The sequence below is a fragment of the Callospermophilus lateralis genome, chromosome 11 (genome assembly GCF_048772815.1).
Source record: "Callospermophilus lateralis isolate mCalLat2 chromosome 11, mCalLat2.hap1, whole genome shotgun sequence".
Lineage (NCBI taxonomy): Eukaryota > Metazoa > Chordata > Mammalia > Rodentia > Sciuridae > Callospermophilus > Callospermophilus lateralis.
In genome coordinates, this window is record NC_135315.1 from 78,544,595 (window position 1) to 78,568,890 (window position 24,296).

The 24,296-nt window shown below is 33.6% G+C and overlaps 1 pseudogene; it reads right to left on the reverse strand.

The window, feature by feature from the left end:
- On the reverse strand, nucleotides 1–23,791 carry LOC143389225 (splicing regulator RBM11-like; annotated as a pseudogene).
- Nucleotides 23,792–24,296: the final 505 nt, after the last annotated feature.

Sequence of the window (24,296 nt, forward strand, 5' to 3'; positions counted from 1 at the left end):
CTAATATCTTTTCTTTTTCTTACATTTTCGGAATTTTTGGCTGAATTCATTTCCTCTATTATTTTCTGTGCTACTATCACTGTCACTGGTTTGCTTTTGCCTCTTTCGGGTATTCATCTAATAAAGGTCAGAGTCACTTGGTTGTTGGATAGTCCATTCATAGGAGCTAGGTCTAGCATCTAGATCTGGAACATGACTCAGTGAGGAAGACCCAGACGTGCTACTGGGAAGTTGGGCTGTCATCTCATAGTAAGGAAGCTGCAGCACTGGATTATGTGCATGCCGCTGCTGTGGGGGAAAAAAAAATCAACTTATATACCAAAACAAATCCAAAATGCTAAGTTAAATGCACATTAAAAAGTCTAATGCATGTTAAAAGTAATATGAATTATGCAAATAGTCATGAGTAAATCAAATTGTATTTTGGTATAAGAAAGGCAGTGACTTCATAGTAGGAGTGTGGGAGCTTCCTTAAATCCTTAACATAAACATTTAAAGGTTTATTAGTTTACTACAATATAGATTATCAAAGAAATATAATGCAAACCACATATGTAGTTTTAACTCTTCTAGGAGCCACAATATAAGAAAAAAATGAAACAGATAAAAATTTTTACAAATGTATTAATCTCAATATATGATAGAGACATGATAACTAAAATTTCTAACTACTCACAGCAGATTAGAAATAAACTGTGATACCTTGAACTTGTCTTTCAACTCACTTCCATCTCTACCAGAGGGGGGAGGAAGAAAGAGAGAGAGAGAGAGAGAGAGAGAGAGAGAGAGAGAGAGAGAGAGAGAGAAGAATAGAATGGAATATGTTGGGAAAAATACTTTCATAGTTTCAGGTAATGAGTGGTTGTTCATTAATATTAACTATATGAGCACCAAATACTATGAATGTTTTTCATGTTCTTCATAAATTTGTGTCATATATATGCTAAACTAAATGGGTATCAAACTTACCATTTTCTGAAAGAAAAAATATTCTTGAGGTAAAGCAGTATTATTAATGGGAAAATACTGCATGGGAAAGGAAGATCTGCCCAAGATTTCTTCATTCCTTTTGAGAAATAACATGGAAAGCAAAAAAAATCCTTAAAATTCTTAGGTACAAATATTCTTTTCTCTTAACAGCTTAACGAGGATTGTCCATAATCAGAAACAGAGACAGAAAGAGCTTCTCTGGTAGCAGTTAGAATTAAATATCTTAAACAAAAACATGCAAATAATGTTATTATATTGATAATGTAGTGTCAAAACAATACATTAATTAATTATTTTATTACTAAATATTGAAATTTCAACATTCAGAGTCACATTTGGTTTTCTGATATGAAAATGTTAGACCAGCGCTTGTATTTATATAAAGACATACAACATTTAGATAGTAACAGAACAATAGCAAGTCATTAATCATCACTGGACATACACTTCAATATTCTACAGATATAAAAACAAAGAGGGAGAAATTATCATCAATTTATTTTTAAAGTATCTTTACTATGTAAATATATAAACTGTACTCCTTCCTAAATGGACTACTAATGTTAACATAAACATGTTGACTGATATCTTCCAGGCATTAAGATAATCAAAACATCTCTAATTAAAAAACTGTGGTATTCCCCACATTTCATTTATACATGTGATCGTTGCTCTTATGGAGATGTTATAAATCCTGGCTAGGTTCTGCAGCTACTCTTCAATAGTCTACTAGCTCTATAGTATACCCTAATTTTAATGCTAACCACTAATCCTTAGGCTAGGAAGCATACTCTAAGGGAGGCTGAAATCAGCACTGGCATATGGGAAGAAATGACAGAATGTAGTCAGATGGATGGGGGAGACCCCATTTATAAATACTGAGAGTAGTATCCCAGAAGTCAGTAGAAGTCAGAAGTCCATACTTCGTTAAGAAAGAAATTAGAAAAATATAAGTTGTTCCATAGGGGTAAACTGAATAAACATTGAGGCTGCTGAATGGCTGATCAGAAAGTTCTCATCACCTTAAAAAGAGTAGCTCTCATATAACAGTGGGGTTAAAAAATGAACAGGAAGAAAGGATGTGAAAGATAAAAATATTTATTAGTGAGAGGAAGAAGAAAAATATGGGAGCCCAGTTAGGAGACAAGGTGAAAGGTGAAGGGAAATTACAGAATAGGGAAGACTCCGCAGCAGAGGTGAGATAAGCTGCATTATGAAAACAAGTGTCAATTGTCTAAAACCAGTATTTTTCCCACATGAATCTTTGGACACATAGTTGTCTGCATGGAGGAATCACATGTAAATTAAAAACTGTTATGGATTGATATATTCTCTTCATTTTCAGTTAATGAAACCCTTAGTACCTTAGAATGTGGCCATATTTGAAAACAGGATCATTGCATATATCATTGGTTAAGACATGTTAATACTGGAATAGGATGGAACCATAACCCTTTATGACTGGTATTCATATAAAAAAGGAATATATGGAGATGAAAACAGAAGAACAACATGTGAAAATAAAGGCAGAAATGTGGGTAAAGCTTCTGTCCTTCAAGGAATACCAAGCAATGCTATCAAAACAACAGAAAAATAGGGGAGAGGCATGGGATAGATTCTTCTTCATAGCTTAGAAGAAACCAGTGCTTCTAATATTTTGATCCTGGATGTCTAGCCTCCGAAATTTTAAGACAATTAATTTCTGTTGTTTAAGCACTCTATAGTACATTGTTACAGTGGCTCTAGCAAATTAAAAATTAGTTCAATAAAGAGCAAGGCATAAGAGGTAATAAGAAGTCAAAAAACCCATTTACAAGTAAGACTACTGAAGACTAGATTACATTTGCACATCACAACCAGGACATGATAACTCATTCTCATACTTCCTTTATGAAATACCAAATACTAGAAAAAAGTACTACCAATGAAATGTAGTGTCATGGGATATACATATGACTTTTTTGACATTATAGTCTAGACTCTGAGATGATTTACAAACCATGTATCAAACATAAGATAGTTATACTGCAATCTTCTATTGCCTATCTAGTCTTTTAAACTCCAAATCCTACAAATATTTTTTCTTTTCCAAAACCCAAAGAAAATGAAGTAGTTTTTTGCTCTTGGTATTAAAGAAGAGGGGAAGCTATTACATCACATATATGTCTCAATCCATAAGTGTATAATGATTTCCCTATCTTAGTAGTAATTTTCCTTTTGTTGAATACAGATTGTATGTTGAAATCAATACAATCCAAGTGGTATATTAAAGGTTCTCTGGAATTTTAAGAATACTTAATATGTCAATTTTTAATAAAGCAAACACAACCACGACATGTTAATAGTCAAGCTATAGGTTCAAAAAATTTGAGATGGATGGTGAGTCTATCACCATTAAACAGTGTAAACTTTGGAACATCATTTCATCTCTTTGAAGTGTATTCTCTTCATTTGTAATGTGGTATTTTTTCGTGATTATAAAATAAAATAATATTTGAAGAGCACACAGTACACACTAAACACAAGTTTATCAATTTTAACAAGTTTAAGTATTTTCTCCACTCTAAGAATCATATTCTTCTTTTATATTTTGGTCAAGATACACTTAGAATTTTATGGTACTCATATTCGTCTTGAGTCATTCATCTGACAATTGCTTCTCAGTATGTACAGTCAACCAATCACTTCACTTCTATTAACTACCTAAAATTCAAGATTAATCATTGCTGTTGACTGATGACCCCTCCTCACAGTCACTCTTTCTCCATGAAAACATCACAGGATGATATACAGGTATATCTATCTTTGCTGAATGTTGAGATACCTAAATACCATAAGAAAGGAAATGAATTATTTTCACTATACTATATTTGAATTAACTGTTATATAAAAAAAAAGACATCAAAAGCGTTACATCTTTCAGTGGGGGAATTTCACAGATGTCTCCAGTTCCTATTTTGATGTTCCTGTCCTCACACTTACCTTTTAAAAATAACCCCACAGATAATATCAAATTTCTACCCTGTAAATGTCTATTTTTTTTTTAAAAAAAAAAGAAAGGCTACTATGTACCCATTGATTTGAATTCCCTCCTGAGTATGTTCTCCTTACTCTAAGAACACACTCTACGGTGTTACCAAGATAGTTCATGGTGACCTTTGGCATTCCTAGACTCAAGGATTGTCCAGTTTTATGTGGTTGCTTAGATACCCTTAGTTGGTGGGCCCCCCTGAACAGGAGCTGAGCACACCCCCTTAGCCTTGAGTAATGGAGGTGTGGAACTGGCATCCCATGAAGTGAGAAGCAAGTGGGCCTTACCTTTCCTGGACAAGGAAGTGAAGCTCTGGGATTGGGTGTCACTCAATGGGACTGGGCTACACACCACCCTGTTTGTTGTAACACAATGCCTTGCCTTATTTGGGTGGAGTATTCTATAAAATGTCTTCCCCTAATAAATACTGGCATTCGGGTGTGCTTACTCTTTTGCCTCTTGTTTCCCTTGGTCTCTTTGTCCTCCAGCTTGGGAGCTGACACCTAAAGTCTCAGAGCTGTCCCTGACCCCTGGAAAAAGGTATTTCTGTGTTTGTGTGGTCTTTTACTTGCCAGCCCAGCCAGGGGGCAACACTAAGACTTGGAGTAAATTTTAGAGCAGCCACAAACAGACCAAGTTAGTTCTTTTGGAAAGTATAAACTGCACATAGGCACATAGTTTTGTTCTTCTTTATGTCCAACTTGTATTTTATTCAATGTCTTCAACATATGTACACTTACACCTGAACACACCCATTTCTCAGACACATTTCAGGATAGCACCTAAATATGTTTTGTGGAATATATTTTCCTAATAGCCTCCCAAATAGGTAAGACCATCTAACTTACAGTGAAGTTATTATTTAGTTATAATTGTGTAGGTAGTTTTCTCATCGCATACCCATTCTCAAAGTGCATACCCATGCTAGAATTAAAAAAGATAAGCCTTTCTATGGATCAAATCCTACCTAGTGTTACTACTTTAGTTGTGCAAATACCAAGCTAAAGATTTTTAAATGTCACATTTAAGAGAATAAGTTCTTAAACATGACTTTTTCTTCCCCACACCTTCTGGTGGTGGTGGAGGAGAGGAGCACGTGGGAGAGAAAGGTTCTTTGTTTTGGAGTGGGTGAAACAGGATCTTCAGCTAATTACTATCATTGTTATCATTTCTTGTTAAATGAGTGTACTTTCCATTTGCCTTTATGGAAGAAACATTTACTGTAATTTCTTATGCAGTGATTTTTCTCCAGATGAATACTTTATCCTTAGGGTTTTTTTTTCTCATTATTTTAGATATTTAATGTACATAGTATATAAAACCACCTGGACTTCTCTATATTTCAATAAATGAATTGAATTCAAGAGATACATATTTTAATTACTTATCTTGGTAATCAAAGAAGGAAAAGAAATCTCATGATCCTCATGCATCTAGATAGCAAATGAGAAAGAGTGAAAGAAGGGAGAAAATTAAATGTGATTATTTGAGAGGAAACAATGAGTTATTCACTCTTCATCAAATTGAGATCTAGTGTCAATTTTAAAGTAAATTGCTATCAGCAGAGATAATTTGTTCACCAAAAGGCAGAGGAGAGAAAACTCAAATGGATTAGGTTGGATGGATGCCATCTTCTTAGACACTTCAAGTGAGATTATACAGACATTTGCATTCCAGGTATACTACTAAAAATATTTTGGAATCAGAACAAGAGCTCAAAAATTACTCAGCTTCTACAGACTTTGGCAACTAATTGCTTCTTCTTTTAAAAAGAAAAGTTTTCTTTTACAACAACAAAAATGTCTTTTATTTCAATTTGAAAAACAGTCATCCTTTAAAATAAATCATTGTTTATCAGGGGAAAGTTAGTTGAAAAACATGTTTTTCTAACTAAATGGAAGCCTGCATTATGCAGGCAATAAACATTCTTGCTTGAAAGGAATTCTTGCTCCTTCTTCTAAAACTGCCATGGGAATAAAATAGAAAAGGGGGAAAAACAGGAGAAAAAAGCCCCACACAGCCCTGTAGTTGTGTCTAGTTTAGGAGCCAAATGGGATTTTGAAGCCTACCATTTTTCTATTCACTTCCAAATTTAGCACCCACAAATTTCCCATTTGGATAATCATGTTTCCCAAACTTGAGTGCAAGCCATTTTTTGAGGAATGCTAGTGTCAGTTGCTCCTTGTTAACAACCATAGCTAATCTAACAAACATAGGCATATCACAAATAGGACACTGATTTCTTTTTTTTTAATTAATTTTTATTGTTGGTTGTTCAAAACATTACATAGTTCTTGATATACCACATTTCACACTTTCATTCAAGTGGGTTATGAACTCCCATTTTTACCCCATATTCAGATTGCAGAATCACATCAGTTGCACATCCTTTGATTTACATATTGCCATACTAGTGTCTGTTGTATTCTGCTGCCTTTCCTATGCTCTACTATCCCCCCTCCCCCCTCCCCTCCTCTTTTCTCTCTCTACCCCCTCTACTGTAATTCATTCTCCCCCTTATATTTTTGTCCCCTTTCCCCTCACTTCCTCTTGTATGTAATTTTGTATGCCCCTGAGGGTCTCCTTCCATTTCTATGCAATTACCCTTCTCTCTCCCTTTCCCTCCCACCTCTCATCCCTGTTTAATGTTAATCTTCTTCTCATGCTCTTCATCCCTACTCTGTTCTTAGTTACTCTCCTTATATTAAAGAAGACATTTGGCATTTGTTTTTAAGGGATTGGCTAGCTTCACTTAGTATAATCTGCTCTAATGCCATCCATTTCCCTGCAAATTCTATGATTTTGTCATTTTTTAATGCAGAGTAATACTCCATTGTGTATAAATGCCACATTTTTTTTTATCCATTCGTCTATTAAAGGACATCTAGGTTGGTTCCACAGTCTTGCTATTGTGAATTGTGCTGCTATAAACATGAATGTAGCAGTGTCCCTATAGTGTGCTCTTTTTAGGTCTTTAGGGAATAGACCGAGTAGGGGAATAGCTGGGTCAAATGGTGGTTCCATTCCGAGCTTTCCAAGAAATCTCCATACTGCTTTCCAAATTGGCGGCACCAATTTGCAGTCCCACCAGCAATGTACATGTGAACCCTTTCCCCACATCCTCGCCAGCACTTGTTGTTGTTTGACTTCCTAATGGCTGCCAATCTTACTGGAGGGAAATGGTATCTTAGGGTGGTTTTATTTGCATTTCTCTGACTGCTAGAGATGGTGAGCATTTTTTCATGTACTTGTTGATTGATTGTATGTCCTCATCTGAGAAATGTCTGTTCAGGTCCTTGGCCCATTTGTTGATTGGGTTATTTGATATCTTATTGTCTAATTTTTTTAGTTCTTTGTATATTCTGGATATTAGGGCTCTGTCTGAAGTGTGAGGAGTAAAGATTTGTTCCCAGGATGTAGGCTCCCTATTTAACTCTCTTATTGTTTCTTTTGCTGAGAAAAAGCTTTTAAGTCTGAGTAAGTCCCATTTGTTGATTCTAGTTATTAACTCTTGGGCTATGGGTGTCCTACTGAGAAATTTGGAGCCCGACCCCACAGTATGTAGATCATAGCCAACTTTTTCTTCTATCAGACGCCATGTCTCTGATTTGATATCAAGTTCCTTGATCCACTTTGAGTTAACTTTTGTGCATGGTGAGAGAAAGGGATTCAGTTTCATTTTGTTGCATATGGATTTCCAGTTTTCCCAGCACCATTTGTTGAAGATGCTATCCTTCCTCCATTGCATGCTTTTAGCCCCTTTATCAAATATAAGATAGTTGTAATTTTGTGGATTGGTTTCTGTGTCCTCTATTCTGTACCATTGGTCCACCCGCCTGTTTTGGTATTAGTACCATGCTGTTTTTGTTACTATTGCTCTGTAGTATAGTTTGAAGTCTGGTATAGCTATACCGCCTGATTCACACTTCCTGCTTAGCATTGTTTTTGCTATTCTGGGTCTTTTATTTTTCCATATGAATTTCATGTTTGCTTTCTCTATTTCTACAATTTTGATTGGCATTGCATTAAACCTATAGAGAACTTTTGGTAATATTGCCATTTTGATGATGTTAGTTCTACCTATCCATGAACAGGGTATATTTTTCCATCTTCTAAGATCTTCTTCTATTTCTCTCTTTAGGGTTCTGTAGTTTTCATTGTATAAGTCTTTCACCTCTTTTGTTAGGTTGATTCCCAAGTATTTTATTTTTTTTTGAGGATATTGTGAATGGAGTGGTTGTCCTCATTTCCATTTCAGAGGATTTGTCGCTGATATACAGGAATGCCTTTGATTTATGCGTGTTGATTTTATATCCTGCTTAGACTCTGTTTAAATTGCTTAATATTAGTTTACATGGCTGCCCTTCAACCAAAGGCCTTTTTTACTCCATTGAGAAGCTTTGTCTCAATCTGCCATGTACAAATACCTTTTTCTTCTTTCTTCATTTCTCAAGCTTTTAAAGTAAGTCTAGTTTCCTCAAAATCTTTTTAAATGGCATTTCACAACTTTTTACTTTACCACATAGAGATTATCTCATCTAGAAACATTTCTTATTCTTTTAACCTTTTATATTAAAATATATTTCCACATCTTGACTCTATTTATCTATTTTCTAGCCATTAACCCTTTTTATAAATTCACATTCTGAAACAACTCTTATAAAATTTCTGATTTAGATAAATTACTCCACTTTAAAAAGATGAAACACTTTCATGTTTTTTTTTAATGGTACTATAATACTATAATTGAAACCCAACAGAAACTTCTTATACTCTTTGTATATAAATTACACATGATAGAATCTAACACTTAGTAACCTTGTTTCGGCAAAGACACAGACCAAAGCAATAATAAACCTTTTTTCCATTTACCAATTTATGAAAACACACATAATGTTTAAATATATTACCTTATGGAACTTAATAAGTAAAGAGTACTTGATTTCATATTTAGTGGTTGATATTTTAACACTTTAGCTTTGTAAATTAATCAGATGTCTGTAAAAAACAAGATCTTAGACAATTGTAGTAAACAGAACTAGCCATCTCTTTCTTGTTGAAGAAAAATCCTTCTACAGGATACCATGATGGTCCCATTGATATACTTAACAACTTTTCGTTAAAAAGCCATGGGCTACATTTTTGTATTGTATCAACCTATGTTCTAACTGTTCTTGGTCTTACTGGGGTGCCTCCTTTCTCTAACAATTTCTCTTCCTCAGAGGCGAACAACTTCAAACCTTGAGTCAACCATTTTCCCCAGTTTGCCTGAGAAAGTTCTAAGAACAGGCAACTTGAAATAAAAACAAAACAAATCAAAACAAGAACACATTGTTTTTTGAAATGGTCACCCATTCTCTCGCCTTCCCTCAGGGGCGAGCAATTTCACTTACCCCCAAGCTTCAGGCGTTCTGCATACGAGCCACCAAATGCCACAGTCTGGCTGGGCACAAAATCACAAGCCACTCACAGCTTGTAGATTCAAACAGCAATTCTTTATTCCCGAATTCACACCCGCCCTTTACAAACACGTTCTGGGGAAATCCACGTTCTCTGCCCAAATCCACACCACCACTGGGCTTCTGTCTCCAAAAAATACTGTCTGAATCCAGTGAGAACTCAAGAGGAATTCAGGCAGCAGAATACACCCTATTCCCAGCAGGAATAACCTTCCTAAACCGGGAACGCCCTAAACCTGGATCCGCCCTGGTCCTTGAGCAAGGTCACCGCAAAATGTCCTATTTCCATGAGTCCTTCCACTAAGCAACATGGGGTATGCTGGCAAGGAAATTGTCATACCTACTTGGCTAATGGCTCCCAGCAGGTTAGTACCTTTGTTTTACCATTAAATACAAATATTGTTTGAATTTGTTCATGAATAGACTTTGTTTTGTATTTCAGTCTTTTCATTTCTGAAGGTTTTGAAATGATTTTAACAGATGAGTTATTTGCAAAAACACTCCAGTTTCTTAGGGTGAAATGTGCTATTTATGTACATTCAAAAACAATAAATCGATGCTCAGTGAATTTCGTCTATTATTACCTCTATGTTCAAAGAAGTATTGTAATTTTAAATTTGGTGTTTTTTTTTTTTTTTTTACTTTTAAAATGCATTTCTACACTTTCATTTGGTAAACCTTGGGTAATTTAGCCAAGTTTTAAGTGTATATTTTGAGATATGTTAATTCCCAAATTGTGCCTTTAATGAAAAGGGTATGTTTTGCCTCTATAAGACAAAAAAATGCCACTTTCACTGTAATATCCTGTGGTGCCTAGTGTTACTGATTTGTCCTTTCAGGAATAAAATTGGTTATTTTGCCTAGATATGCACTGAGCCATGAGTGTAGCTCTTATTAAAAAGTTAATCAGACATGGACAACTTATATTATATTAATTGAATACCATGGAAAAATCAGATTAAATCCATTATGAGGTTCTCCTAATCCACAAGTTGTGTAATGATATAAATATCATGGCTAATATCTGTATGTTTGTCAATATCATATGAAGTAGAAAATAGATGTTCTTTTAATAATTAGGTGTTGTATAAGCAGTTGCATATTATATACTTTCAGTGGAGTGTTAGAAATTAATTACTAGTACAAATATTTTAATTATGTGGAACAATGATCGGCTCTACTACAATGTCTAATGTTTCCAAAATAGACATTGGTGATTGGTATACAAACAGATATTTTCAGTAGTAATCATACAGAATCACTATCTTAATTGTCTTTATGTTCCATAATATTTAGAGAATGATAAAAGATAATCCAGTTTTTATTTTTTTAAATTCAAATGAAGCTAAAATGGAAAACAAACCAAACAAAGTGACAATAATGAAGCTTTCACTCAAATAAAAAATAGTTACTATAGTAACTTAAAATTGCAGAATTACAATGAAAGTGGAATGAAAAGATAATTTCAAATGCTATATTAATCTTCTGAAGTATGGGGAAGAAGAGTTGCTGTTTGATATTTGAAAGAGACTAGGTTGCTGTTTAACCTTCTAAGATGACTGATTTTGTCTTGTCTCTTAATAATAAAAAAAATAAATGTGGAAGCCTCTGACTGCAGGAATTAACTATAAGAGAAGAGAACTATTGGTATTGGTTTTGCTTGTATAATTTCCCTAAGACTGATGACTATCACTTTATTTAAGGAAGTCATAATTATGTGTGGGAATGGAGGGCACACTGAATGAAGCAGTATATTTATAAATGGTCTCAAGGATATAATTTTTGTGTTTATTTCTACTTTATCCATCACTACAACAGAGGTACAGACACATGGAGACATAATATGAGATTTTACTAAAGAGGGAAGGAGGGGAAAATCCAGAATTTTGGATGAGTAAGAAACTACTCATTCAGTGGGTCTTATATATACCTAAAACCAATGGGATCATATTGTGTTTAGGTCTCTTTAAAATTTCATGCTAATGGTGCAGTAATTGTAGATGGTGTTAGCACATTTTTCTTGGGTCTGAAAATAGAGATATAAGTTTATAGTCAGAAAAGAGGTGATGCAAAAGCTAGGACCCACTCTGATGACGAAGGAAAATTTACAGCAGGTCTTTGAAGTCTTCTCTGTATTCCCATAAACAGGGGTAAGTCACTCTTTTTTTCTTTTTTGGTACCAGAGATTTAACCCAGGAACACTGAGCCCACTCCCAGTCCTTTTTATTTATTTATTTTTTTTGAGTCAGGGTCTCACTAAGTTGCTTAGGGGCTTGCTAAGTTGCACAGGCTGGTTTGAATTCAACAATCCTCCTGCCTTAGCCTCCCAAGCCACTGGGATTACAGGCATGCACCTCCATGCCTGGCCACTCTTCTTTTATTCAATCTTCCTTTGCTTCCTGCCTCTTTTCCTTTTTTTTTCTTTCCACTAATGGGTATTGAGCAAATTCTATGTGTCAGGTACTATAATGGCCACAGGGGACACAGTAGTGAACAATATAATATAGTCTTCCCTTTATGGAGTTTATAGTCTATGGAGAAGACAGACAATAAACAATTACACTGATAATTAATTACAATTGAGATTGAGGCTAGTTGGAAAGTAAAGGGTACACTGAGAGTATATCACATGAAGAATACCTGAGTGGTTAGGAAAGAGTTTTCTGCAGATGCAATATTTTCATAGATTATAATAAGTAAATAAGACTTAGCTAGTCAATGAATGTAAGAAAGAATATTTTTGGAAGAAGAAATAACATGTGCAGAGGCTCTGAAGTTAAAACTTAGAGCATTTGAGGTAAAAAGGAGGCTAATGAGCTGAGAGGGTAGAGACCAATATGAGATTAGAAAGGTAAGCAAGGGTGTTGATCCCATTCTACTGCAATTGTTTGAATAAATGATTACAGAGACATTTTTCCCTTTTCATTTTTGTATCCTAGATGTCAAGTATAGTGCCAGATATATAGTAAGTGCCCTATAAATGCTTGTTGAATTAATGAAGTAAAGGAAAAATAGCTCTCTCACAATTGGAAGGCCACATCATTACAAAGCTCAGCTTGCATGTGACTATTATTTCTCTTATCATGTCTTATCACAAAAAAACACATTTATTTAAAGAATAGGTGACTTTTTTATAAGCAAAGAGACTGAAAGGGACTGGTTGGTGACAGTGAATTCCTAAATTGTACTAAGAGGAAACCAATTTTCAAGGCAAATATTCTTTTTTTATAGTTAAAATCTATACCATAGTAAAAACCTCAAAGTCAAATTGTCTATATGAACTTTGGAAACAGAAGCTAATAAAACTTAATGAATCCTGCTTCTGAAAGCCACATCGGGTAAAGAGAAAAAAAAGATGTGCAGCTGTTAAGAAATTAAGACCATAAGATACATGGGTTTTTAAATTTCTCTAAACTTTGTTCCAGTTTTATTTTAAATATGATAATATATGATTAGGTATACCAATAAAGAATGAAAAAAGTACATTGACATAATTATCCCAGAGTTATGAAATAATAACCAGTACATTATTATCTAACAAATATCATCTGGGCTGTAATGCAGCTTAACTACCCAGTATAAGGAAAGCACTTTTAAAATTGTAGGCTTGCAAAGGTGTATATACAGAGGAATCTCAGACCCTCCTCTGAATTCCTGTTATCATCTGTTACACTTACTTGAGACAGGTGTATTGTCATAGTTTCCCATTTTGTGTATGCATCTTATCTCCTCCATTAGACCATAAGTCCTTTAAGAAAATAGCATTAGGCTTCACATCTCCAACAATTCTATGTATAGATGGTGTTAATTTAGAGTTTTACTGGAAGGTGCATAATATACAGATTTTATTCTAAGTAATTTTATTGCTTATAATGCCTGACAATAATGAAAGAGTACTTTAGTAATTTTACTCTATGAGCTCAAGAATAATTTAAAATTAAAGTTACTAAAACTGAAATATTAGTGACTAATTTAGTTAGTTTTGCACATAACTTTTTGGTGTTTAATTCTATTAAAAATGTGGTTTTGATAATCAATCTCAAAATAGAAAGGCTAAACATAATACACATGCCTTTGCATATAAGTAGTCTTAGATTTTGTTATTGTTGTTACCAAGGTTTTCATTTATAATCTTTGTAATACTTCCATAGTCAAATTACATTGGAGGAGAAAAGCCATGGAAACATTTTATTTTAATCTGTTTACTGAATTGTAGAGTTGCTTTTTTTTGACCTGGGTTTTCAGAGAAATCATATTCAGGGCTTGCTCTGGGTTATTCAACCTCACTAACACAAGGTTGTCTTCTTTTTCTATATAAGGCACATTCTACTTTGTTTAGTTCCTGATGGATTAATTCAACCACTTATTTGAGACACTGTAAAAGAAATAAGCACTATAAAATGACACAAAAAAGACTTTGTTAGAATCACAATGTCTGGTTTGTGGGCTCTATGAAGACATTTAGATGCTAGAGTTAAACTATGTGCTCCATTAACGATTAGACATAACACCCTTCCTAGCATTTTCTTTTGTCTTTCTCCATGCCAATATAGTGTCATAAGTATAAATGCTGTCTGAACCTCAAAAAATTATAGAGGTAACCTTCTGCTGTCATTGTATGTCAAATTACTAGATCATAGGATTAACAAAAGAAAAACTTAGAAGCTGCTGACCAATTTTTGGCATCCCTCCAGCCTTCTAAATCTTACAGGGATCTTTAGTTCCTCTAAATTTATATGACCAAGCAGATGTTATATATAAGCAAGATGTTTATTGAGCCTTGGAGGTTACTAATAGCTTTGCAATTACCTCTCGCATGGGAGGGGGAAATAGACGGTATCTTTGGTTCTTTACAATTCTAGTATTTTAATAATTCTGACAGTTATGAGAAATAGTTGAGCTACTTTGAATAGTTACTTTTGTCAAATGGCAGGATTTCACTAAGTATATTCACTAAGTATATTTCACGTACATCACACATGACAGCAAGTTTCTTCAAAGAGCCCTCTCCTAGGTATTTCTGGAAGGTTTCAAGGGCTCCCTCATGTGTATTCCTGAACAAATCACTAAACTCATCAGCCTTCTACCAGATTACCTGTTGTTTTCCTTTGCTCTTATTTGTCTTCATGTTACCCTCTGTATATAAGGGAACCCTTGCAAAAATGCCTACACCTCCCCCCCCCCAAGAACTTAGGAGTTCAGGACTTATACATGAGTCAAGTTGGAGACTACATTCAAGATACCAAAACAAATAACAGCCACCACATTTTACCCAATATCACTTCACACTTTATTTTTTATTTTTTTAAATATCTTTTTTTAATTAAGTGGACACAATATATTTTATTTTCATGTTGTGCTGAGGATCGAACCCAGTGCTTCATGCATGCTAGGCAAGCACCCTACCTTTGAGCCACAACACCTGCCATATCATTTCACACTTTAGAGGACTTCTGGATCCCTCTTCTCTCAGGAGGAATGATTCTAATAGGCTCCTCATACACATGAACTTTGATTGAGTTTATTTGAATACTGTGCTGGACATGTCTATTATTGTCTGGATCATGTAGCATCTCAAGTTGGGACTCCAATAATTTTATTTTTCAAATTATAAGCAACATCTTTAAGATGCTTTGATGTAAGATCTGGAAGGTGTTAAGAGCCACTGAAAAAAGAGAATTGTTTTCTGCAATTAAGTCACCTGGTATTTTCTGTCCTTGGTGATTCAATTCCATCCCTTAATTTATATATCCTGATTCTCCCATCCACATGTTTCCCCGCTGCTTGAACTCACTCTATGCATGGCAACTTTCCATGCAAACTTTTTATTATTGCCCTCTGTGATTCTGGCTCAAGGAAGAGATATGGCGCCAGAATGCTTTTTTCTCAATCTATTCAGCTCATATCTTACAAGGTACAACCAGTGAAGTCCTTATCCCAACATATTGTGATTGTTTAATGCTGTCAACTCTGTCCCAATTTCTAATAATTTTGGTAGTGGGGATTGCCAGGTGCTTTTTTCATAAGCAGTTTTCCCAGGCCTGTTTCTCCCCATTAGGAAAAGTAGGCACAAGCAAACTGACAATTGTCAGAGAAATGACCCCTGAATATCGCAATGAAAAGTCTGTTTGGCTTGAGAGACATTAATGAAATAGGAAGTTTTTGTGAACTTCATTATTTAAATATTTTTCTAAGAAAATGGATTTTTGTATTTTACAGTTTTATTGAGATACAATTCACATATCATACATTTGTTTTACTCTTTCAAAGTATACATGTTAATGTTTTTCAAAATATTTATCACCATAGTCAATCTTGGAACATTTTTATCACCTCACAAAATCAAAACAAAACAAAACAAAAAACAACAGCAAGAAAACACCCTGTACATATTAAGCTATTGTCTTCATGCTCAAGACCTCACCAGTTCTAAGCAACCACTAAATTACTATCTCTACAAGTTCAGCTATTCTAGGAATTTCATATAAATAAAATCATATAACACATGGTCTTTTGTACCTGGCTTCTATAATTGCTTAGCATAATATTTTGAGGGCTCATTCCTGTGGTAGCATGCATCATTTTGTTCCTTTCTATGACAAAATAACAAAGTAGTATCACATTGTATGGTCATACCAATATATATATATATATATATATATATATATATATATATATATATATATATATATATATATATATCCATTCCTGCGTTGATGCACTTATGACATTTTGTTGTGGTTGTTGTTGTTGTTGTTTTATACCAGAGATTAAACCCAGGGGTGCTTAGCCACTGTGCTACACTGCCAGCCCTTTTTAATATTTTATTTAGAGATAGGGTCTTGCTGAGTTGCTTAGGGCCTCACTAAGTTGCTGAGGCTGGCTTTGAACACACAATCCTTCTGCCTCAGCCTCCCAAACTGCTGGGATTACAGGAGTGTGCCACCATGCCTGGTACTTCTGCTTTTTAGCTAGTGTGAATAGTGATGCAATAAGGATGCGTGTACATGTTCTTATTTAACTACCTGTTCCCAATCTTATGAATATATTCCTAAGTGTAAAATTGCAGGGTTATATGGTAATTCTATGTTTACCTTTTTAAGGAACTTCCAGTTTTCTACCTCACCAATCCATTTTTATTTCCACCAGCAATGTCTGAGGATTCTAGTTTCTCCACATCCTTACCAATACTTGCTCTTTTTCTTTTTTTCAATTATAGCTATCTTTAGTATTTGTCAACTGGTATTTCATTGTGTTTTAAATTTTTATTCCCAATGTCTAATAATGTAGAGAATCTTTTCATGTACTTTTTGGCAATTTACATATCTTCTTTTGAGAAACATTTAAGTTTTTTGTTCATTTTTAAATGTTTGTGATATGGAGTTTTAACAATTCTTTATATTCTAGATACTAGACCCTTATCAGATACATGATTTGAAAATATATTCTTCTCTTCTTTAGATCATTTCAACACATTGTTTTTAATGTCCTTCAACGTAGAAAAGTTTTTTTTTATGTTGATGAAGTCTAACATCAGTGTTTTTTTTTCTTGGTTATGCTTTGAATGTTATATCTAACACTCCTTTGCCAAACACAAGATCAAGGTTTACTTTTATGTTTTCTTCTGAGTCTCTGGTGTTGTCTCTTATATTTAGATTGCTGATCCATTCTCAATTAATTCTGAATCAATTTTGGTTATGGTTTGGGGTAGGTATCTGACTTCATTCTTTGCATGTGGATATCTAGTAGTCCCAGAACAATTTGTTAAATATACTGTTTCCCCATTGAATGAGCTTGTCCCCTTGTTGAAAATCACTTGACTTTATACATATGGTTTATTTCTGGAATCTTAGTAATATTCCTGTGGTCTATTTGTCTATCCTTATGCTAGTATCACAATGTCTTAATTATTATTGTTTTGTAGTAAGCTTTGAAATTGGAAATTGTGTCATTAAACTTTTGTTCTATTTAAGTTTGTTTTGATTATTCCCTTATATTTCCATATTAACTTTAGAACCAGTTGTGAATTTTTACAAAGTTCTGGTAGGAATTATGTTGAAGATGTTGGTAAATGAGGATTGTTGTGTGAAATCTTCTGATTCATGAACAAGAAATGTTTTTCAATCTATTTACATCTTCTTTATTTTCAACAACATTTTGTAGATCTTAGAGTGTAAGGTTTGCACGTAAATTATTCTCTTTTAGTTTTATTTTAATTTGTTAATAATAATTGTATATATTTATGGGGTATAATGTAACATTTTGATTCATGTATATATTATGATAAAATAAAGGTAATTGGCACATCTTTCACCTCAAACACCATTTTCTTTGTGGTGAGAATATTTTAAATCATTTCTCTTGGTTATATTTAATAATAATAATACATTATTATTAACTGTAGCCACCTTGCTATAAAATAGAATATCAAGAGTTATTCTTCCTATAAAACTGTGACTTTTGTACCTATTGACCAATGTTTCCCCTTTCTGTATCCATTCCCCTATCAGTCTCAGATAATCATCCTTCTATTGTCTACTTCAGATATTTTAAGATTTCACACATAATTGAGATTATACAGTATATGTTTCTCCATGCCTGGCTTATTTCAGTTAATATAATGTCCTCTAGGTTCTTCTATGTTTTCACAAATGATGCAATTTCCTGTTTTTTTTTTAACTGAATAGTATTCTGTTGTTTATATATACTACATTTTAAAAATCAATTAACCTCTTGATGGGACCTTGGGTTCTTTCCATTTCTTGGCTATTGTAAATATTGCCATAGTACACACGACAGTGCAGATATTCCTTCAGCTTATTGATATTGTTTCCTTTGAATATAGACACAGTTGTGGGGTTGCTGGATCATATAGTAGTTCTGTTTTTATTTTTTTGAAGAACCTTCATGCAGCCTTCCAAAATGGCTATACTGATTGACATTTCTACCATCAATGATATGGGATCCCTTTTTCCCTCCTATCCTTTCCCACACTTTTGATAATAACTGATCTATCAGGTGTGATTTAGTATATCCTTCTGGTTTTGATTCAATTTTTAGAGATGTTAATCATTTTTCATGTATCCATTGGATGTTTCTGTCTCTTCATTTGAGAAATGTCTACATTAGTCTTGCTATTTTTAACACAGGTACATGTTTTCTTGTTATGGAATAATCTGAGTTCCTCTCATATCTTAGATAATAGTCCCCCCTCCCATGTATGATTTTTTAAAACTTTTTATTTTTTATTTTTAGATATACATGACAGTAGAGTATATTTTGACATTATTATACATACACGAAATATACCTTCCCATCCTTTGTTGTACATGTATGAACACAGGAAAGTTATGTCCAGTTCATTCTACTCTTTCCTATTCCCATTCCTCCTCTCTTCCCTTCATTCTCCACTGAGAGAGAACATTTGGCTCCAGTGTATAATTTACAAATATTTTCTCTGTAGGTTGTCTCTTCACTCTATTGTTTGCATTACTCCCTCCAGCCTTGGTATTATTGGTAAAAATTGCATTAGATGTTTAGATTCTTTTGTAATTCCATGCCAATTTTAGGATTTTTTTTTCTATTTCTGTGAAGAATGACATTTTTTAATGGGGATTGCATGCATCCATAAATTGCTTTTGGCAGTATTGACATTTTAATAATATTAATTATTCTAATTCATGGACACTGGATATTTTCCATTCATTTGTGTCATCTTTAATTTCTTTCACAAATGTTTTACAGTTTTCATTATAAAGATCTTTTATCTCCTTGGTTAAATTTTTTCTTGAGTATTGTTTTTGATGTTGTTATAAATGATTTTATTTTCTTAACTTCTTTTTAGGCAGCTAATTGTTAGTGCATAGAAATGCTGCTGATTTCTATACACTAATTCTGTTCAGATTTCTAATTTCTTCATAAATCAGTCTGAGTAAATCCTATGTTTCTAGGAATTTGTTCATTTCTTCTAGGTTGCCATGTTTGTTGGTGTATGATGGCTCATAATACTTTCTTATGATCCTTTGTGTTTTGTGTTATCAATTGTACTGTCCCCTTTTCTGATTTTGGTGTTTTTGTTAATTCATTTTTGAGAAGTCTCTTTTTTTCTTAGATTAACTAAGAGTTTGTCAAGTTTACTTAGTTTTGTTGATTTTTTTTTCTATTGTTTTTCTAGTTTCTATTTCATCTACTCTGATCCTTATTATTTCCTTTCATCTTCTAATATTATACTTTATTTACTCTTCCTTTTGTAGTTATTCAAGGTATAAAGTTAGTTTGTTTGAGATCTTTCTCCTTTTTTGATGTAGGTATTTTTCACTATAAAGTTCCCTTTTAGAACTGCTTGTGCTATATCCCATAAGTTTTGTATGTTCAATTTCCATTTGTTTGATTTGAGTATTTTTTCTTTTCAGTTGTAGATGGACACAATACCTTTAGAATTTTATTTATTTTTATTTAATTTTTTATGTAGTTTTGAGGATGGAACTCAGTGCCTCACACAGGCTAAGCAAGTACTCTATCAATGAGCTATATCCCCGGCCCCCTGTTTTGAGATATTTTTAAATTCCCCTCTAGTTTCTTTGACCCAGTATTTGTTGTCGAGCATATTGTTTAATTTGTACATATTTATTAATTTTCCATGATTCCTCAGATTATCAATTTCTAGTTTCTTATCATTGTGGTTGAAAAACATACTTTATAAGAATATATATATATATATTTGTTATTGGACACATGCCTTTATTTTATTTATTTTTATGTGGTGCTGAGGATCGAACCTAGTGCTTCACACATGCTAGGTGAGTGCTCTACCGCTGAGCCACAGTCCCAGCCCCTTGATATGATTTTGATCTTCTTAAATTTGTTAAAACTTGTTTTCTGGCCTAATATCTGATCTGTCCTGAAGAAATTTCTGAATGTGCTTGAGAAGAACATGCATTCTGTTACCATTGAGTAGAATGCTCTGTATATGTCTATTGGGTCCATTTGTTTTAAAGTACATTTCAAGTGAAATGTTTCCTTGATTTTCTGTATAGATGATCTGTCCATTGTTGAAAGTGGGGTATTAAAATTCCCTTCATGTTGCAGACTGTGTCTGTCTTCAGATTTCTTAATGTTTGCTTTATATATTTGGAGGCTCCAATGCTGGCTTCATATATACTCGCAATTATTGTACCCTTTTGATGAATTCACCCATTTTATCGTGATATAATGATCTTGTCTCTTTTTACATTTTTTGACTTAATAACTATTTACTCTCCTTTGGTCTCCATTTGCCATAGATTATCTTGTTCTATCCCTTTACTTTCAGTCTATGAGTGTCCTTTAAGTAAAATGGGTCTCTCATAGATGGTACATAGTTGTTTGTTTGATACCAGGGAATGAACCCATGGTTGCTTAAGCACTAAGCTGCATCCCCATTTTGCCAACTCTTTTTTATATTTTATTTAGAGACAGAGTCTTGCGAAGTTCCCTTAGAACGTTACAAAGTTGCTGAGGCTGCCTTTGAATGTGTGATCCACCTGCCTCAGCCTCTATGTCACCACATTTTTAAAATCAAGATTTCTGCTACTCCTTGCCTTTTGATTGGAGAGTTTAATCCATTTACACTCAAAGTAATTATTAATCGGTGAGGACTTACTAGTGATGTTTTGTTAATTGTTTTCTGGTTGTTCTTTTTTAGCTTCTTTGTTCCTTTCCTTATGAAATACTTGCTTTTGTTGTGTCTTTCTGGCTTTCTCCGGTGGTGTGTTTTGGATATTTTCTGATTATCTTTTGTGTATCTATTATAGGATTTTGCATTGTGATTACGAAGAGGCATACATGCATATTTTATACTTATAATAGGTTATTGATTACTTAATTTTGATTGTAAACACAAGCCATACACTTTCACACCTCCTTTTCTAAAGTTTTATGTATATGATGTCACAGTTCACATTTTTATATGTACTCCTTAACAAACTTGTAGCTTTCACTTTTTAAAAGTAGCTTTGCCTTTTAATTTTTAGAGATAAATTTGATTTATCCACTGCCATTAAAGAATTAGAGTGTTTTGGGTTTGACTAGTGAGTTTTATACTTTCATAAGTTTTTATGTTACTAATTAGCATTCTCTTCTTTAAGCTTAAGTATGTCCCTTTTGTATTTCTTATAAGGCTTGTCTAGTGAAGATAAATTCTCAGTTTTTGTCTGAGAAAGTTTATTTTTTCTTTATTTTTGAAAGAAAGGATTGTTGGGTATATTATTCTTGGTTGGCGATTTTTTCCCCCTTGGATTTTGAATATATCATTCTATTCCTTTCAGAACTACAAGATTTCTAATGAGGAATCAACTAATAGTCTTATAGTAATTATCTTATATGTGACAATCACTTTTACCTGGTTGCTTTCAACACTTTCTCTATAACTTAACTATTTGATCATTATGTGTTTTGACATTGGTCTGTTTCGATTTATATTTTTTGATGTCCTTTATATTTCCTGGATCTGGCTATTTCTTTCCCTAAATTTGGGATGTTTTCTAGCATAATTTCTTTGAAATATTTTATTATTTTTGATAATACTATAAGTTATTTTATTTCAAATTGATCATTTCAAATGTAGAAACATAATTACTTTTGTGCATTGATCCTCTTTTCTGAAGCCTTGTTAACCTTGTTTATTAGTTTTAGTAGTATTATTAAAAACAAATTCCTTTTGATTTTCTATACATGAGATCATGTAATGTACAAATAAAGATAGTTTTATTTCTTCCTTTCCAATTCAGATGCACTTTATTTCTTGTTTAAATTTCTCTGGCTAGAATTTCCAACACAAAGTTGCAAACAAATAAGAAGAGTGGAGTCCTTGTCTTGATCTTAGAACGTTTGTTCTAAGATCTAGTCTTTCATCACTAAGTATGGTGTTAGCTGTGAATTTTTCATAGATGCCTTTAACAGAAAAGGTATTTACTGAATAATTTCTTTTATAGTGCTTTAAGAAATTATCTTTTAAAATAAAATATCTGCAATTAAATTTAGACATTAAAACACACTATTTCTACATTACTTGGGGTTTCATTATTCTGTTTAACATTTCAGAATATTGGAATGCCCTAGTCTTCTTGAGGTGGACTTTTGAAATTTATTTTTCTGTCCCCAAATCTCTCACTCCCTCCCAATGTTACCTACTGATTTTTTTTAATACAAAATATACTCAAATGTGAATTGTTATGATTACATATTGCAATGGGTAGGGATTTAAAATAACAAGAGACTTTCTTTACTACCTCTAAACTATTAAATAGGTTAGAATGGAACTAACATCCTTGCTTCAATATGTTCCCAAAATAGAAGCAGGGAGTAGCTAATCTTTATTCCTGGGTCTATTATTTTTTTCCTTCAACTTGAACTATGTCATGTACCTTGTTTCTAAGGTCTCTGTTGCCACTCCTTTGGCAATGTGTTGTCCTTGTTTCTGACTCAGCTCTCTTGAGGCAAGCAGCTTCTGTAACTTGTCTGTTGCAGCAATAATACAAAGAAAGATTTTTTAAATACACTTATGAAAATTAGTGGATTCACTGCTTAGTAACTTTAATAATTTAAGATTTCTATTCCAGAAATTGAATCATTGGAAATATTTCAAAGCTAGATAGATTGCATGCAGTCTGAGGGTTGTTTAGCATTGTTCCAATAAGTGGAGAAATATAGCTCATACAGATCAGTCAGGGAAATGCCACAGAAATTTGAGGAGTAAATTATCTCTGGATCCATATAGGAAAAGGCTCCATTAAAAAAGATAACCATATTTTTTTTTCTTTAAGCAGAGTGAAAGCATGGATATTTTGATTAGCATTAAAATGCTGAATGTATCAGAAATGCTTTTAGTTGCAAATTACAGAAAACCTGATTAAGAGTGGGTTGAGCAAATAAGGATTTATTTTCCTCACATAAGTCTCAGTGTGGTTCTTAAAGTGTGATCCATGGACTCCTATGAATCCTTGAAACCCTTTAAGGACAATAATAATAAGAAATGGTTTGATGTTTTCACTGTGTCGACATTGGTACCAATGATTCAAAGCAAAGGAGGTGTTTTAGTCAGCTTTTTATCACGGTGACCAAAATACTTAACAATTATTGGGGTCCATGGTTTCGAAGTTCTCAGGCTATAGATGGCTCCTCAAGGTGAGGCAGCACATCAGTGGGGAAAGGCCCCGGGGAAGAAAGCTTCTCAGCTTGTGATATGGTCAGAAAGCAGAGGGGGAGGGAAAGGGCCAAAGGAAAGATACACCCTCACAGGTCACACCCCTGGTAACCTACCTCTTCCAGCCATATCTTACCTGCCTACAGTAACTACCTAGTCAGTCCATTCAAACTAGTATGGACTGATTGATTAGGTTATAGCTCTCACAGTCCAATCACTTTACCTCTGAACATTCCTGCATTAACACAGGAGCTTATGGGAGGAAACCTCATATTCCAAATGATAACAGAAGGAAGAAATTACTAGAAATTTAGCACAAATCACAAGAGTGGGGAGTGGATTGGGGAATGCCTGATATACTTTCAACTGATCTTTAATAAGCAAGAAAAAATAATAATTTTATCAAATCTCAACCCTTGATTATTTCTAATATTCTGTGGGATGAAATGCAAAGTTTGCAGAAAGTACTTCTCAGTACACTGGAACTTAAAGAGCTTTCACAGTTGAGAAGCAAACTAACCTGGCTGTTTTTCTTATGAAACATCATTTTTACTTAAAACAATGACATACAGGCAAACTATGGTAATAGAGACTTGAGTATTTGGCAGATACTATTTTTAAATAAATAAAAAAG